This window comes from Desmodus rotundus, chromosome 8 (assembly GCF_022682495.2).
Source record: "Desmodus rotundus isolate HL8 chromosome 8, HLdesRot8A.1, whole genome shotgun sequence".
Lineage (NCBI taxonomy): Eukaryota > Metazoa > Chordata > Mammalia > Chiroptera > Phyllostomidae > Desmodus > Desmodus rotundus.
In genome coordinates, this window is record NC_071394.1 from 106,006,818 (window position 1) to 106,024,672 (window position 17,855).

Genomic DNA, 17,855 nt, shown 5'->3' on the forward strand with positions numbered 1-17,855 from the left:
ATCACCATTTATCCCCCCTTTACCCTCCTCTACCTCCCTCAAACCCCTCGTCCCTCTGGTCCCTCTGGTAATCACCATACTGTCGTTTATGAGGTGTTCAGCTGTGTTTTGTTTTGTTTTATTTACCCTTCACCTTTTCACCCAGTCCCTCACCTCCTCCCCAATTTTCCAAAAGCAAGCCTTCAACCAGAATATAGTGTTGCAGTAAACTAGAACATGAAGCCTTCAAGTAAAATCAGAACCCAGGACTGTTCATCACTTCCCACGGCACTAGCCCTCTGCCTTTCTTCAAATGCTGTTGCTGCTCAATTACTGCATTTTTCAGACTATAAGATGCACTCCCCCCTCAAAATTTGGGAGGAAAATGGGGGTGCATCTTATAGTCTGAATGTGGTTTACCTGGCTCGCTGGGGGGAGGGGAGGGCGGCGGTGGAGCAGGGTTTGTTTGGTTTTTTTTCCTATTTTCCTCCTCTAAAACTTAGGTGTGTCTTATGGTCCGAAAAATACAGTCCTGCGTCACAAGGATCATGAGTGATCATTGGGTCCTGGAGATGAGGGGAGCCAGGTATTGTTTCTTAGCATTTACAGAGCTCCCAGAAGTCACACAGTAATCTATGTACATCATCTTATTAGGCTATCGAGTTATTAATACTGCGTCTGTTTTGCAGGTAAGGAAACTACACCAAAATGATACTAGAAGGTTAAAACCCAGTCCCAGGGAAACTCAGAGCAAGATTAAATCACTGTGTTCCTCCAGCAGCGGTTCTCAACCAGGGGCAGTTTTTCCCCTCAAGGGACATTCAGGGACGTCCGAGAACATTTGTGACTATCATGATTGTGGGGAGGCGGCACTACTGGCACCTAGTAGGTAGAGGCTGCGGATGCCACCAAGCATGCTACAGTACTCAACACAGTCCCCCACAACAAGCTGCCCAGCTCAGAATGTCAATGGTGCCGAGAACGGGAACCCCTGATGCCCTGGCATCTCTAACATCACTTTCTTTGGCCCCGCAGTCAATAGTCAATGAATGGCTCTCTCTACAACTTGATCCTTGTACAGTATTTACACAGAAACATGCCAGATGAGTGCTACTTTGGCATGCTATCCTTTTTAGTCACTTTTAAAATAGAAGATACAATTCGTTCTTTGTATCCATGGATTTCACATCCTCAAATTCAATCAACCATGGATTGAAAATATTTGGGTAAAAAAAAAAAATCCCACGAAGTTCCAAAAAATAAAACTTGGACTTGCCACGCACGGAGTTCTACACTGACGCCACAGGAACAGAGTGCTAGGCACGCCCTGCTGGAGCCTGTATGCAAATACAGGTCTCCTGCAAATACTGCACTACCTGGAACAATCCCCCCAGATACCGAGAAAATGAGGAAAGAGAGCCAAGTCCAGCTCCTGTCCTTTCAGGAGAAACCCTGGACGACACCAGGTCCTTTCGTTAGCAGCCTCCAGGCCCGGAGCTACGGTCGGAGTCTAACTGCTCATCTGGATTCTGCAGTCGTCGGCACGCCTTACAGCTGCCCCTTCTCTGCTTTGCTTGTCTCTAAGCAGGCGCATCAGTCCAGAGCAGCAATGATATATGTTTATGGGAATCTCCAGAGAGCTACAGCCCTTCATTGTCTATTTTGTTCAATAAGTTGTACTTGTTACTGAGCCACGTGAGGCACCAAAGGACAACAGCCCTTCTGGGTGCCCTCTGTCTGAGTCTGGGTAATGGGACGTTATCGGACTAGGGCTCCACGGTATTGAGCCAAGCTGCTTAAACAACCCTCCATCCAGTTTTTCAGCTGAGTACTTTTTTTTTTTTAACCCCGCCCCTCTTTCCCACCGATCCTTATCTCTGCTTAGATTTATATTAATTATAGTTTCTCTTTAAGGAATCTAGTGTTAGTTTATGCATCAGAAGTTGAAGAGCTCAGAAAGGATGGGATGTCCTTCCCACCCCTCCTTCCTGGACCTCCTCACAGACACTGAGGAGGGCATAGCAAACAGTAAATTTCTCCTTCTGGTTTCAAAAACCTTCAGCATAAATGAAAATCCAAAGCCAGCTTTGGCTTTAATGTTCCCAGTGCCCACAGCCATTGCCAGAGGGACTGCAAACAGAAGAGGAATTAACAGACATATGACTTCCAGCGACACTGGATAAAATAAAATGGAACGGAGAGAACCACAGGCTTTGCTGGTGCCATTATTTACCAAACTGGGAATCATCAACTCTCTGGTAAGCTGTTCCCCCTCCTGGCAAAAAGTCACTGATGAAGGAAAATCAAGGAGTGATTCATGAAGGAGGAGGAGCTGATAACAACACGAAACGGCTACAGGAAGACGACAGGCCTAGTTCCCTTCTCAGGAAGGGCCCATCGACTACCTCCTCACCCATGTAAATACATTCCACACAAACTCATTACAAATTCTTGTGTGAGGTATTTCTATGCACAGCTCCCATCCCATCCCTCAGACCATGGTTTTATCTTTGTAATTGCTGATTTATCGCTGTGTCTATAATTGAATCAATAAAAGGTTTGAGAACCTTCCACAGACAGGGCACCCCACTGCACTGACTCCAAAAAACTGTTGAGACAAGAGCCTCTGTGACTTAGTACAACCAGAGAAACAGCGGCAGAGATTGCCCTCGACTTACCCTGGAGTAGGGGGTGTGAGAGCCTTCAAACACACTTACATCCTCATGACCCATCAGCTCCGCTGCTTTTCACCACTCACTTCTGCATGTTGGCCTACGACCGACTGATCACCAACTGCCGAAGATGAAGAACGAATGAATGCATTAGACCAAAAGATCAATAACTTTAAGCCCCAAACCACTGCTCACAGGAATTTGTTAAAGTAGGCTGAGTGCTTAACCTAGACCCGAGCATGTGTAATGGCTCAAACTCAATAAAACTTTATTTCTGGTTCCTGTACACATACTGGACAGGTGAACAGGGGAGTTGATGGAGTGGCCCCCCCATTCAGTGATCTAGGCACCCAGGCTGAAAAAAGTTCTGCCACCTTTAAAACATAATTTCCAGGGGACCTGTGCATTCCAGCCTGCTAGGAGTAGAACATGGAGGAACTCACATGGGCATTCTCTCTTGCTGTGATTTTTCCCTGAAGTGGATCAGAACACTTTTCCACATCTATTTACACTCACTTGGCTAGAACTCAGACACATGACCACAACTAAGCCCATGGGCTGCCAGGCAGCTAGTTAGTCTCTATCAACAAGCTTGAGTCTAGCCAACCCCAAGAAGCAACATTAGGTTTAAAGTACAGAGTTCTGGCCCCGGCTGGTGTGGCTCAGTGGATTGAGCACCAGCCTGGCAACCAAAGGGTTGCTGGTTTGATTCCCAGTCAGGGTATGTGCCTGGGTTGTGGGCCAGGTCCTCAGTGGGGGTCATGCCAGAAGAAACCACACATTGATGTTTCTCTCCCTCTCTTTCTCCTTCCCTTCCCATCTCTTTAAAAATAAATAAATAAAATCTTAAAAAAAAAACCAAAATAAAGTACAGAGCTCTGGGTCAGACACTAGCACAGTTTAGTTACTTAACAACTGAGTGTTTGTTTCCTGATTTGCTTATATGTAAAATACCGTTTCCCTCATTGACCCAGGAGGTCAATGTGAGGCTCAAAAATGAGACACAGCATTCTTCATATTATAACATGCATGCGGAGCACCTGGGCATCTGGATAGAATGCAGATTCCGATTGGGGAGGCCCTGGGTGGAGCCTGACACTCTGCATCTCTAGCAAGCTCCCAGATGATACCAATGCTGTTCTTTGATCACACTTGAAGTAGAACAGAGGTGAAGAATTAGACAATATGTTTGTAAACCACAAAGTGATTTGCAGCTATGAAGACTTACTATCCTGGCACTGACTATGACTATAAATGAATTCCCAGCTAGCCAGCATTTTTAGGACAAGTTTGGCCTAGGTACCAAGAGGGATTTCATGGAGTCACAGGACTTAGAACTGGAATTTCAGTAGTTGCTGCTTTCTCCTTACATTTACCGGACAAAGGTGCAAACTCAGGGACGTCAATGACGCCTCCCGAATCTCACAACAACTCAGTGCTCTGGGACCAGGGTTCAAAAATTTGACTTTTTTCTGAAACATAAACTCAACCGACAATAACCTTCTGAAGAAGAAAGGGTCATTTTTTATTCTTCTAAATCAAGAACAAATACTACTCTGGCCCATACCCAGAAAAGTACCAGAAGGTGACATTCACCAGCATGGGTCACCACGGTACCAAATGTCAGCAAGGCGTCACGGGACAGACATCAAGAGATTTCCAAGCAGATGATCTTCAAAATGTAGTGATCGCCACAGTGATGCCCCACTTGTCCAAAATGTGGCTTGAACACAAATTAACTTCTCCATACCTTATAGAAAAAATAAGAGTTTTTATTTTCAAGATATATGAACTCTGAGTCACTCATATTTGGGAATGCTTTGAAAAAGAGAGAACCTGGAGTTCACACAGAAAGAAAAATAAGAGAATGAGCCAGAGAGGAGCAGTGGTTTCTGGGCTAAATCCTAGGACTAAATAAAGGGACCTCAAGATTTTTTATCCCTGGCATGTAAATTATTTTGCATCTCTGGGATCACGGTGAGTCCTAAAAGGTAAAATGTTAGGGACAAAGAAGGAAAAGATAGGAGTCAAAAGCTTGAAGTTGTAAGTCAAAAGGGCATCAACTTCTCTAGAAATCAAATCAAACTGGGGAAGAAGGCTCTAAGTATGCATGTCATTTCTAATAAAGCACTTTTTGTAAGTGTTCTGGTAAAATTAAGAGGAAGTACTTATTGAACAAGGAATGATAAATGGAAATCAATACTTGCATATCCATTATCAATTTAAGATGGGTAAAATGTATCAGCATCTTCATTGAATGAGCAATTTGAAACAGTTTAATAAAGGTAAAACGTTCTGAGAACATCTTAAGTTTACTTCTGTGCTCCATCTCCAAACCCTCTTCCACCATAATTTCTTTAGTTCCTCAAAAATCCTCTCATCCTGGCAGTTTTCCAGAATCTACTGTAGAACTTTTACCTCGTTTTTGTGCCACGGGCCCCTCTGGCAACCTGTTGAAGACTAAGAACCTCCTCAGAATAATGTGTTAAAATGTATAGAGAATATATATATGATTACAAAGGAAGTCAATTATGAAAATACTCTTCTATCTACACAGCCTCAGAGGGTCCACGGACCCAATTTAAGAACACTTGATTGGGGAATGACTCTCTCGGGATGGTGAAAGTTTTTTCTTACAGGAATTTTTATGCAGAAAAGTTGAAAAAACCCAAAGATGCAAAGTAAAGAATCCTGCTCAGGATCCGTCAGTGAAGAAAAGAAAGAGCTGCACAGAGAAGCCTGACCTTGAACTTCTGCCCAAACTCAACACTATTGGTGCTGTGGCTCTAAAATCCTACAGTAAGGAATTACTCAGAATTTTCTTGGCTCCAGCCCTGTACACACAGCATATTCTGGGCACTAACGGCAGATGAAGAAAGGCAGCGCTGGAGGAGGGAAGGCTGAGGTGAGTCCGAGCATGGTCCTCACTCTCTAACCAGGTCTCTGCCATCGACTCCTCTATTTGCTTGGTCACGTCACTCAGCTCTGAGCTGCAAGTCCCCGTCTATAAGATGAGAAGGTTGGGTTAAACCAACTCTAGGATTTCTCCCAACTCTGAATTATTAGGATTCTAAGACAACACACAATCATTTCTCTGAGAACTGTTAGTGAGATTTACTTTTGTCCTAGGCTCACAGTACGCAAATACCTTCGAGATGAGAATTTTTCAGAGACTTCAGGAATACCTTATGAGAATCACCTAGCCATAGAATTTTAGACTTGGAAGAGATTTAAACAGACATGTGCCACCCCCAAACCCCTCCTAGTGACCACGTAGGAAAACTGAGGCTCAGAAAGGCAAGAAGAGTGACTTGAGGTCACATGATGAGGCAATGTTAACAGACCGTTGTCACTACTGCCATCTACCACCGGCAGCATTTCAGTGTTAGGCACTGGGAGTACAAACGCGCTCATTGGTGCACTTGGAGACAGAAATAAACCTCAGATAAGCTGACCCGTGGGAGGAGAACTGCACGAGGAAGCAGGTGACTGCAGTGACAACACCCAGCAGCAATGCCCTCTACCTCCAACAGGGTCAAAGGTGAGACTCTCCTATACAATGTAACCTCACCGTCAACAGCACCCACCACCCCCAAATGTCATGGCTACAAAATCCATTTCAAAGAACAATCAGTAACCAAAAATAATAACTTTATCAAAAGAAGGGAATGGATGAATGAACTCTGGCTAATAAGGTCAATAAAACCAAAGTTCAAGATTTGGATTGTTAATATAATCTGGGAAGGACAACATTAGCTACAAAAATCTAAAACTTAAACATTCCTAACACATATTCCAGGAAGCAACTGATTCAGGGTAACTTTGAGCTACCTTCTCTGGACAGCCACGAAGTGCAGTAACCACTTAAACCAGCATTATCTTTACTGATGCCCCGGCCACTGTCTTCAGAGCACGTAATTATCGGGTACTGATCGGGTTGAAAAGTCCCATGTGTATATTTCCACAGTCCCTGTGTGTAGACTAGTTTTACATGTGAAGAATTAGTAACTATGAAAGTGTTGGGAATTTTGATCTAATCATGATTTCAACCTCATCCAATTAACCAACAAACAACATGTCTGCCGCATGCTTTCAAACCCTGTGCTACCAGGCTTGTCAGTTTATCCGCTGCCTTATCCCCTGGGACGGACAGACAGACACACACACACACACACACAACCAGCCAAGTAACCACACCCATTCCTCAATTCCCCACAAAGCACATTATTCCTGCCTTATATAAACAGTCTGACTTTCAGAACTTTTTTTTAAAGATTCTCTTTGACTAAGAGCGGACAAGGCCCTTCAAAATCTCCTAGACTAGAGGCTACACACCGCTGGTTAGCCAGCTGGTTTTTCCTCTCCTCCAGGAATTCCCAGAGGCAGCAGTGCCATCTACTGGTAGGGAGGGCACCACTTGTTTTCTGGAAGCCGGTGGGTAACGTGGGCCAAAGGACCCGAAAGAACGGCAGCCTAGATTTGTGTCTTTGTGAGCCCTTCTTTTCTAGAGCACATTACAAGCATGACTGATGTTTATAATCTGAGCCATGGAACCCCCACAGGAGACTTGCTCGTGAAAGGGAGGTCTTCTGGAAGCCACCGAAAGCCCAGCCAGGCTAGCCAATAAATGAGGCAGCGCTGCGTGGAAATGCCTCCTCAAGGCTCCAAAGGCAAGCAGCAGAGCCTCACTCAATGGAACACTTCCTGGCTTTCCTTTCCCCCCAGTGCTTCTCTATCAGGTGATCTCACCCCAGTCCCCACCTGTAGCAGTGTCTTCAGCTCTATTTTACAGCATGTGACCCAGGGAAGGTGCTCAGACTCTCCCCAACGTGAAGGCTCTTACCGTCACACAATGTGACACAGATCCTGCTCAGAGGACACCACTGCTTAGGCAGGCAGGTCGGGCTCTAATCTCTCTCACTCGTTCTCCCTCCTCCCCATCCCTGACCCAGGGGACAGAAACGACCAACGGGAAACGATTTTGTCGTTGCTTTAAAAGCAACCCGATGGGGCTTTTATTGAATCAGAGAATAAAACCTTGTCCTGGAGGTCACTGAGGCACGCTGCTTCCTCCAGAATGAACTAAGCCTGCCAATCTTCCTGTTTTCCCTTGTGTAACCTAATCAGTGTTTCTCGACCTTTGCAAAACCCTGCCCCCCTTCCACGGGCTAAACACAAACACTGCATGCCCTCTGTGTAGTTTATATTAACAACAGTGACGTCTGAAAAAAACAGGAAAGCATACCTTTCAAACTATATCACCTACCCCACATTCAGAATCCCTTCCTCTCCCCATCACACACCAGCTAAAAAACAGATCACTGACAAATTTCTAAATTATTCTCACTAATTTGCTCTATGCCCCAATCTATCAGGTGACTGTACTTCACTTGACTATGGTCATTTGTTATATTCCCAACAAGCTTTGCAGCAACTTCTCCTACTTTCATCCACCTCAGAAAACCACCAGAAGTTGATTTGTTGCAGCTGGTAAGTGTTAGTTCTGATTCCCCCTAACACAGTTAAGTGTTCCCTCTTCAGTTTGTTTTAACTTGCCAATTAATTTCCCAGCATGCGTAGACATTTCTCAGGCATAAAGTGTGTCTTAGATGTATGAAAAAAAATCACATCGTTCCCTTAAAAACCAAAACTTTGTATGGGGAAGGTAAGTGTAATAAAAAGGCTTTGAAGCAGTATCAAGATTTCTCAGAGAAATCAGGTAAAAAGATTCCTGTCCATCTCATACCAGAGTAAGTTCTGAGTGGATTACAGTGAAACTCCAGGGCGCAGTAAATCTTCCGAATGACAGTTAGTTGAACCCTTTCTTACCGAATACACTACTAGATACATCAGATAAATTAGCTAATTAGTTCACCAGTGGAAAACGGAATGAACTTTTTGTGTATCATTACAAGGTGCACAGCATGCCCTTGCAATGCAGGCCTGGGGAGAAGGAAGAGAGCCAGGCAGGGGATGCCTTGCACACACCCTCCCTTTTTAAACTATGATTTACAAAAGACATTCCCCACCCCCCAACACACACGCACGGCTTTTGGCACCCAAACAGTCTTCTTTAAACATTCACTTCTCAAAGAATGAAGGAGGTCTGAATAGGTGTAATTTAGACCCTGGCTTCCCTTCTCCTTTCAGCCCATTAGCACGCTGAAAGTAATTACTACCCAGGAAAAAACATCAGTTCACAGAGATTACCACCCCCCTAACCCCCCACCCCCGCCCAAGGCCCCTGTCTTCTTGAAGAAGAATCTCCAGCGATGGTCTGGTCTGCAGTTCACTGCAGGCATTTCCCTCCATACAATTTACCCGTCATCAGTTTCACTGCATCTGTAATTCCTTTTTGTAGCCTCTCATTTAGACCTGCTCTACCGAGACCCAACTGCTTAAAAAAAAAAAAATCCGCCTCTTAACGAAGCCCTGGATTCCTTGAGCAGGCTTCAAGCGTTCGATTCCCGTGCAACTCCGGGCTGAGGGCTCGCGGGCAGGTACAGAGAAGCCTTTCATGGGGCGGCACCTGCACTCGGAACAGCGGTCCTGCCCCCAGCTCGCCGGCACAGCTGCGCTAGGAATTCGGCTTCGCTGGCCGCCGCCGGATTAGTTGGGTCCCGCGGCTTGGCCAAAGTGACACTACATTTTTTTTTCGCTCTCACGTGTGACAGGTCCCACTGCATTAATGCCATCTTCTCCCCGGCCCCGGCCCAGGTCGGGCGCCCGGGACGCCCCCGCCGCACCACCCTCACCCTTTACCTGGGGAGGGGGCCGATGCCAGCGGGAAACAAAGGCGGAGGAGAGACTGCCAGGGGACAACTCCCCACGGGCGGACCCGTCACCGCGGTGAGATGGATGAGGAGGTGCATTACAAGACAGGAAAAAGGGAAACCGAGGCACGGAGAGGGTGGCTGAGCCTGGGTCCGCATCCTCCCCGAAGCGGAGCTGCCCGGGCGGGTGGACCCCAGATCGCCCCCAATCAGCCCGGCCCTACCCGCCCCTCTCGCCAACACCCGGGCGCGGAGAGGCTGCGGACAGCCCCGCAGCAGCGCTTACCTCGGGAGAAGCGCTCCAGCTCCCTCCGACGGCTCGGGAGAAAGCCCCGCCGCACGCGCACGCGCACTCGCGTTCTCGCGCCTTCACGCCCCCGCGCGCGCCCCTCAGACCCAGCCCCGTCCGTCATCGTCTGTAAGAGCCAATCCGCTAGCGCGGGAGGCCCAGCGCCGGTCACGTGGTAGGTAAACCAATCACCAAATTGCCCTCGGCAGCACCTTCTCCGATGTCCCTGGAGGTTCAGTTGCTACCCAGTGGAGCGGGTGCGAGGTGTGCACGGAGGCCCCAGTGTCTGTTTTCCTGGGGCTGAGTGGGGCTTCACTGAGCAATTGCTGGGTCAATGGATATCTCAGATGCTAAATAGGCATTTCCTGGGTGTCTCGTTAAAAGAAGCATTCTGATCCAGTAAGTCTGGGTTGGGGACCCCAGATTATTCTTTTCTAACAGCTCCAGGTGGTGATGATGATGCTCCAAGATCTGAGGTCTACCCTTTAAGCAGCAAGATTTTAAGGGTATCTGTCAGAAAATGATGGTTGGATCCCCTGCTCCCTGTTATCTAAAAACAGTTGCAAGACCTTTCCTTTTTCTACCTTCACTGACAGAATGCATTCCAGTGACTGACTAAACATGGGGTGCCCTGGCGACGGCTCATAGTTTGGGCACCCGCTGAGGGTAGGTGTGCTAAATTTCCACATCACCCACCCTTGGTCTCTGGGTCAGAAACCTGTGCCAATGTGGTGGTTGGAGTATGGAAGCCAGAAGTGGGGATTATGTATTCCTTCTACAGAACATTAGGTCACCCTGAAGCATGGGGCACATGCATCTGAGCGCCACTGTGCTCTACTCTTGGCCAGAAAGAAGCAAGATAGGTAGTTGCTGGAAACTTACAATCTATTGTAGAACTACACAGGCAAACTCAGGACAAGGCATGTAGGAAACGCATGCAAAAAGCTAATGGTCTCAGCATCTTGGACAATTCAGGTATAAGCTAGAGAAGCTGTAAAATAACCTATTTCAGGGGTCTCAAAAATTGTCCAGATATCCTCTTAGTATTTCCAGAGTCTGGAAGTGAGGAAGCCCAGTGTCTCTGCCATCTCTCAAATTTGACCTAAACTAAGTATTTTCAGACTGGCCAGCCAGAAACTTTGTTGTTCAGCATAGTCAAGCTCTTATCATCCCCAATAGTGTGCCGAAGTGATTCAAAGGTCTAAGTGCCAAATCCCCCCAAACCTTCTTCCCCCAGCTCTTCAGACCAGGTGCCATGACACTGCTTCTAGCAGTTTTCTCTTACTGCGTATGAAGGTGATCACACTGCCACTTAAAGAAAACTTCACCCTTTCGGTGTGCCTTGGGCCTCTCTGTCTTACCAGCTCCAGAAGTGAAGCCCACCTAGCAATTGTAGACATTGTTCATAGCATTTCTATCAGCAGTGGCATAGCACGAAATTCAGAGTTTCAGGGAGCACATCGAATGGGACACCACAATGGTGCTGGCTATATAACAAGAGTAAAGAAATGTCTAATCGGGAAAACTACGGCCCTGACCAGGGAGCTCAGTTATTTGGAGCGTGGTCCCATTCACCAAAGGGTTGCAAGTTTGATTCCCAGTCATGGCACATACATACAGGTTGTGGTTCGATTGCCCATTGGGGCACACATAGGAGGCAATCAATCGATGTTGATCAATATTTAACTCTTTTTTTAAATTTTAATTTTTATTGTTATTCAATAATATTTAACTCTTACATCAATGTTTCACACACACTCTCTCTCTCCTTCCTCTCTCTCTAAAATCAATAAACCTATCCTCAGGTGAGAATTAAAAAAAGAAAAAGAAAAATATGTTGATGGACGAAGACTTGACTTGGGGTGGTGAACACACAATGGAGTGTCCAGATGATGTGCTATGGAATTGTGCACCTGACACCCATATAATTTTGCTAACCAGTGTCAACCCCAATAAATTCAACAAAAATGGGGAATAATATTTGCAAGTCTCAAAGAAAGTTTCTTTTGCTGTCATTACACCAGTAGTTCTCCAGCCAAACTGCACAGGACAGCTTTTAAGGAAAGAGATTTTGGGGCCCTGTGCCCGGAGATTCCGATTGGGGTGACAAGTGGAGCCTGGGCAACCAGAGGTTTAAAGCATTGCACAGGTGATCTGTAGACAGCTGTGCTTGAGAACACCTGCACAAGCTGCTGGTCCAATGGACTCGTTCTTTAACCAGAGAAAGGCAACTCCGGGACCCAAATCACTAATAACATAAAGACTCTGAAAACAGAGGAAAGTGCCCACATAATTTGTGAGAATAGCTCTTTTTAAAGGCCAAAAATAATGCACAGGTCGTAAATACTCCAAAGACTATTCAGTGGAACACATTGAAAAATTGAAATGTCAGGTTTAATTCAAACCTAGTCATGGAACCTGTTACCTTTTGTTAACCGTAACAAACTGATCAACTCTCCGGTTATATCGCCGCTTGTTTTACGCCCTAGTTAACGAAAAGCCAGTTTGTGTTTGTGCATTGTAGAGTTATTCTCTATTTCCCAAAGTGTGTAACAGAATCACTTGGAGCACTTGTTAAAATGCAGATTCCCAGCTGCGCTGGCCCCCACAACCTCATCTAGTCTCTCTCCTGTAAATATTTCCAAGCTAATACTGGTTAAATTTGAGTTCAAGGTGTACCTTGCGATACAGAACATCTAGACACCATAAAGGCAAAATCTCAAGGGAAATAGCTATGCTATTAGTTTAGTTTGCCATGCTCCCTGAAGAAAGGAGGTGAGTGTATTTTAAATACTTTGAAGTCTCAATTCCCTTTGGGGGAATTTTACCAAGTTCTATTATTTTGCAAAATAAAGTGAATAGTGTCTGGATCTTGGGAAGCTGTTGTCACTCAGAATTTTTCTGTGGAGTGACATTTGCTGTAGTGGGGTGTGACCTAGTTCTTAACTGAATTAGTGAGGCCCGCTCAGAACACTCTGCCAACAATAGCTCGAAAGTGACTTTATTTGCCACATCAGAAATATGGAAGCCCGATGTGCGATCCTGAAAACTAGCTTTCCTCCTGCTCTGACACTTTTTAAAAATATATTTCACAGCATTTAAATGGGGGAGAAATGTTTCTCACCTTGTAAACTTGTAGCTTTATCCCCTGGGTAAAATAAGGACAGTGTGCAGTGATATTTAACTAGCATGAGTAATTTAGATTTTTAACTAGAAAAAAAGCATTTCTATTTCTCTTTGCGAGTGTCATTGTTACAAAAGGAGGCAACAGGAAACAAAGAGATTCTTGCTGGAGGAATTTGAAAAAGGACAGCCAGGCTGTTATTCATTCTTTGTTTCTCGGCCTGCTTGCCTCGCATATACAGCCCGGCTAACCTATCTCAGGAAACGGGTATGTTAGTGCGTGATAAAAATCATGAGGTAGCTTAAGTAGTCCCTCCCCCTCCGGCCCCATTACCTCCTAGAAATTCCTTAACAAAATCAGGTATATTTGCAAAGAAAAGAGAAATAAGATGTAAACTCTTGAGTCTCCAGAAATTCACCCATTGCTCGATTACCATCAGAACCCCCATAGACTGCTTTATAATTGCTAATTATGTCTTTATCCCTCTACCAATAATAGCTTCTCTAAACTTAATTGATTTCATTCATGAAGACCCACAGATTACCCAAGATTCTAGTCATCATCTGTCATATAAATCCAGCCAGGATAAACATTTTAAATCTATGTATCTGTGTTTTAATAACTGGTACCTTCTTTTCCACTTACTGTAACTCTGTACCAATTTAGCCTAACACATTGGACATTTTTAGATATGTTTTTATTCCTTATATTCTTTATATCATCTGTAAAGAATATAAACATTCTTTTTATTTTATGATATATCAGACTTTAAATGTATATATAACAATATTATATGCCCCTCTACACCTCCCTGACTTAAGGAATAAAACATTACTAATACAGTCAAAGGCTCCATGTACCCCTTCCAACAATTTGATTTTTTTTAGATGGAGATATCACACTTAGCAAACTTAGCCACAAGACAGAGAATAGTTTATGGAAGGAAACACCATATTGTATGCATATAATAGAAACATAAATGTAAATGAACAAAATTCTTACCATATAAAATGTTTGGAAGTTCTAAACTGATATAAGAAAAAGATACCAGAACTGGAAATTCCATGTGGTCCAACTTCGGTACAGGTAACTTTCAGAAGACACCACAAATAGTTAGGAGCAGGGATAAGGTGAGGAATGAGGTCTCGTTCATTCAATAAAACACGATATCAGTTCTGTCCGTTTGCTCATTCTGGGTTAACTAAGCCATCACAGTTCAAAACAAAAAGTGCCATATTACAAGTGGGGCACACACCACTGCATGAAGAAATGTCTCTGGCAAATCTCGCCAACCATCCCCACCCCTCACCAGCCACTTCTCTGATGTTATCCCCAGCCCTCTGTCCCTCCATAACTCAACTGCAGACACATCAACCTTCACTGTTCCTCAGAAATACCAAGCCCACTCTTGGCTCTGGCTGACACACTCCGCCCCACCTTGCATCCGCAGGGCCCTCCCTCCCTCACTGAATTAAGGTCTGTGCTCAAAGAACTTACTGTCAAAGAGAACCGCCCAGGTCAAATGATCCAAAGTAGCGCTCCCTCCCACACCGGCCCTCTCTCACCCAGACTTTCTTAACCAGAGGTCCATGAGAGTGCGAAGCCCCACCACAGAAAATGATACCCATGGCAGTGCGCCCTCCCCCCCCCACCGCCAACTCCCAAGGACGGTACATGGCTGGCATCAATCTAGCTATATGGAGAGAAGTTAACTCTTTGTATATAACGAGTGCCTTAGGGCATTAGAGCTTAGTTCTCTGGGAGGACTGGTAAAGAAGGGCTGCTCTAACCTGTCATCCTGCGTTATTTTTTTCTTAGCTCCTATCAACATATGACAAATTATTTCTTTCTTGTCTCTCCACCCCAACCCTCACCGGAATAGATGCCCATGAGTTTTGACTCTGGTACGTGCTTACCCCTGGTGTCTAGAACTGGTACATAAACAACGATCTGTAGAATAAACTTCACAGATAGAGTTGTGTTATGGCTTTTCATGTAAACTTATCATTATAAAGAACAATTCATATTAAAATTTCTCCATATGGAAAGATGTGTATTGATGGGTTGACCAAAAAGTTCATTTGGTTTTGTTTTGTTTTTCTTAGTAAAATGGCTCTAGTAGCACTTAGCTGTCTCTTAACTTCATTCTAAACAACTTTGTTAGATTGTATTGCGACAGCTGTCATATCAGCGTGCATTTTAAAAAATACTTATCAAAATTGGTGAATTTTTGTGTAGCCATTTTAATATTGAAGATAGAAACAAATAAGTAACATTTTGGCACATTATGCCTTATTATTTCAAGAAAGGTAAAAATGCAACTGAAATGTAAAAAAAGATTCGTGCGGTATATGGAGAAGGTGCCGTGACTGACTGAACATGTCCAAAGTGGTTTACAAAGTTTTGTGCTGGAGATTTCTTGCTGGATGATGCTCCATGGTTGGGTAGACCAGTTGAAGTTGATGATGATCAAATCAAGACACTGAGAACAATCAATGTTATTCCACGTGGAAGACAGCTGACTTACTCAAAATATCCAAGTCAATGAAGTTATTCCCAGGCAAGAAAAAACTTAAGGAGTTCATCATCACCAAACCATTATATGAAATGTTAAAGGAACTTATTTAAGAAAAAGAAGATCAAAACTATGAACAATAAAATGGCAGTAAATACATATCTATTAACTAAAAAAAAAAACCCTAGCCAACAAGAATAGAGACAGAATCATGGATACAGAGAGCATTTTGATGGTTGCCAGATGGGTTGGAGGTATGGGGGAGTGGGTGAAGAGGTGAGGGGATTAAGAAGTACAAATAGGTAGCCACAGAATAGCCATGGGGATGCACAGTACAGTATAGGAAATGGAGTAGCAAAAGAACTTACATGCATGACCCATGAACACGAACAATGGTGGGGGGACTGCCTGAGGGAGTGATGGGTACTGGGTGAAGGGGGGCAAAGGGGGAAAACACTAGGACAACTGTAATAGCATCATCAATTAAATATAATTTTAAAACATGAAAATAAAGTTACTGGTAAAATGAAAAATGTATCATTTATTTTACAGAAAAAAACTAAACAGACTTTCTGGCCAACCCAATACAAATTACCCAAGTGAAATAATGAAACAAAAAAATGTTAAATGGAACTGGGGAAGCTAAAAATATTTGTCCAGATAATAATAATAGAAGGCTTTAATTATCAGAACACGAAGTAACCAACTGCTCAATCAACATGAGAAATGTGGGGCGGGGCCGGGGCAGTGGGCGGGATGTTAATAAATTGAGCAAGGCTTTCTAAATCACACAAGGATAGGCAATAGAGAGAAATTTCATCCTACACAGGTTCAGAAAGGGACCCGAGAGATTGCTGTGGGTGAGCCACTAAGCAAAAATTAATAACATAATTAAATTCTACATCCTCTTGGGAGAAGGGAAAACCAAGAAACCCATCCCACACATGCTAGATGTTTAAAAAGGGAAATATGATAACTACAGACCTCATGTAAGAGACAATTGGAAGGAAGGACTTAAAGAAGTCAATAACCCACAAGAAAAGCCCAAATACCTTTTCATCGTTGTTGGCCTTCCATAAAAAACATACATCAAGAGAATTGCTGAGCCATATAAATAATCAGAGAAAAAAGAGGGCATTTTCCACCAAATTAGTAAAGGAGTTCATGTGAAGAAATTAAAGAGACCCAATCAATTATATATGAGGAGAGTAAGTACAACAAAAACGCTTTGAAGGGCATTTTACCAGTGTCTGTGAAGCCAGTGAAAGGAGATTATTTCAACATGTCAATGGGAGAAAGTCACTTAAAGAAGTGGAATCCTTTGATCTTGGTGGGGTAAAGGATTTGCTCAGGAAGGGAAAGGAGCATATTTCAGAGGCCGGATTATTTGCCACAAACTAAGATAGTGAAAGGGTAATACAGAGGCTTCCTTTTCTATGGTACCCACAAAGATGGGCTAGTTCGAATCACTCGATTGTGACAGTGACCTGTGCTCAGGATGCTTTGGAAAGATGAATGAAGTCAACGTGGAAAAGCCATCAGGACTGAGAGAGACGGAGAATCTGTAGACTCAGATGGGTGACTCGTATGTACAAATGTGAAGCTGTGTCCTGCTCATGTAAAGGGATTCAAAAGAGACCTGAAAATGAGACAATCCCAGAGATCATTTTTGTTTAAATAGTCAACATTTTTAAACCTCAGTTATAGGCTCCACTACTTTGCCTGACAGAATAACTTAAGAAAATGGCCATTTGACTAGACCTGAATAGAATTATACATGTCCACATTCTTTTCATTGTTTCTTATCTCTCTTGACATTAATGACCACTTGTGAATGTATTGGCCAATTCCACTTCAAGTTACAGGTTTCAGACCAACAGAAAGCCTAGCACATAGTAAGCATTCAATAAATGTTACCTGCTTTGAGATAGATTTTTTCAGTAAATAATTAAAAGTATGAAAAAGAAAAATTGAAATAAAATAAATTCCAGGTGGTCTGTCCCCTCTTTCTTTTCTTTTCTTTTTTCTTTCTTTCTTTTTTTTTTTTTTGTACTGGGCTCCTGCTGGAATTCCATCAGCCACCTCCTGCTATAGCAGCAACAGTCATCTGACAAAAATCCCTCCTAACAAGGGACCCCAAACCTCGGCCCCCCCATATAGTCTGACAGCTATTTATGCTTCAGAGCTCTTATAGCAGTAATTGCTCCTGAGAGGATCTCGGAGTAGCTAAAGCCATATTCTCCACTTCTCCCCATTAGGGAGAACAGTCAATTCTTCTGTTTTCAAACATTAAAAAAAGAGAGAGAGAGAGAGATTCACTTTCTCTTGGCTTGAGTTCTCCCCAGTGTTACAATCGCCTGTGCTGCCTTAGGGTAGAAATGGTTTCAGGGAGGGCTCTGGACTCAGTTCCATGCTTCTGCCAACATTTTTTATTTCCATGGTCCAAGATCTCTCTCCTCAGTTACAAGTCCTCATGCACACGTTTTGTATTAAAACCCCAAAC

General features: G+C 43.9%; 1 protein-coding gene across 4 annotated transcripts in view; it reads right to left on the reverse strand.

Moving 5' to 3' along the window:
- Nucleotides 1-9,768, reverse strand: part of TMEM108 (transmembrane protein 108) — a 295,171-nt gene extending 285,403 nt beyond the window's left edge. For 2 of the 4 annotated variants that reach the window (XM_053930238.1, XM_045200103.2), the window contains exons 1-2: nucleotides 9,711-9,768; nucleotides 2,658-2,772 (exon numbers count right to left, since the gene is read on the reverse strand). The gene's annotated coding sequence lies outside the window, so the exon portion shown is untranslated. Of the gene's footprint in view, nucleotides 1-2,657; nucleotides 2,773-8,972; nucleotides 9,039-9,413; nucleotides 9,479-9,710 lie in introns of those variants that run through there. The other 2 variants (XM_045200105.2, XM_053930240.1) reach the window with 2 other exon arrangements.
- Nucleotides 9,769-17,855: the final 8,087 nt, after the last annotated feature.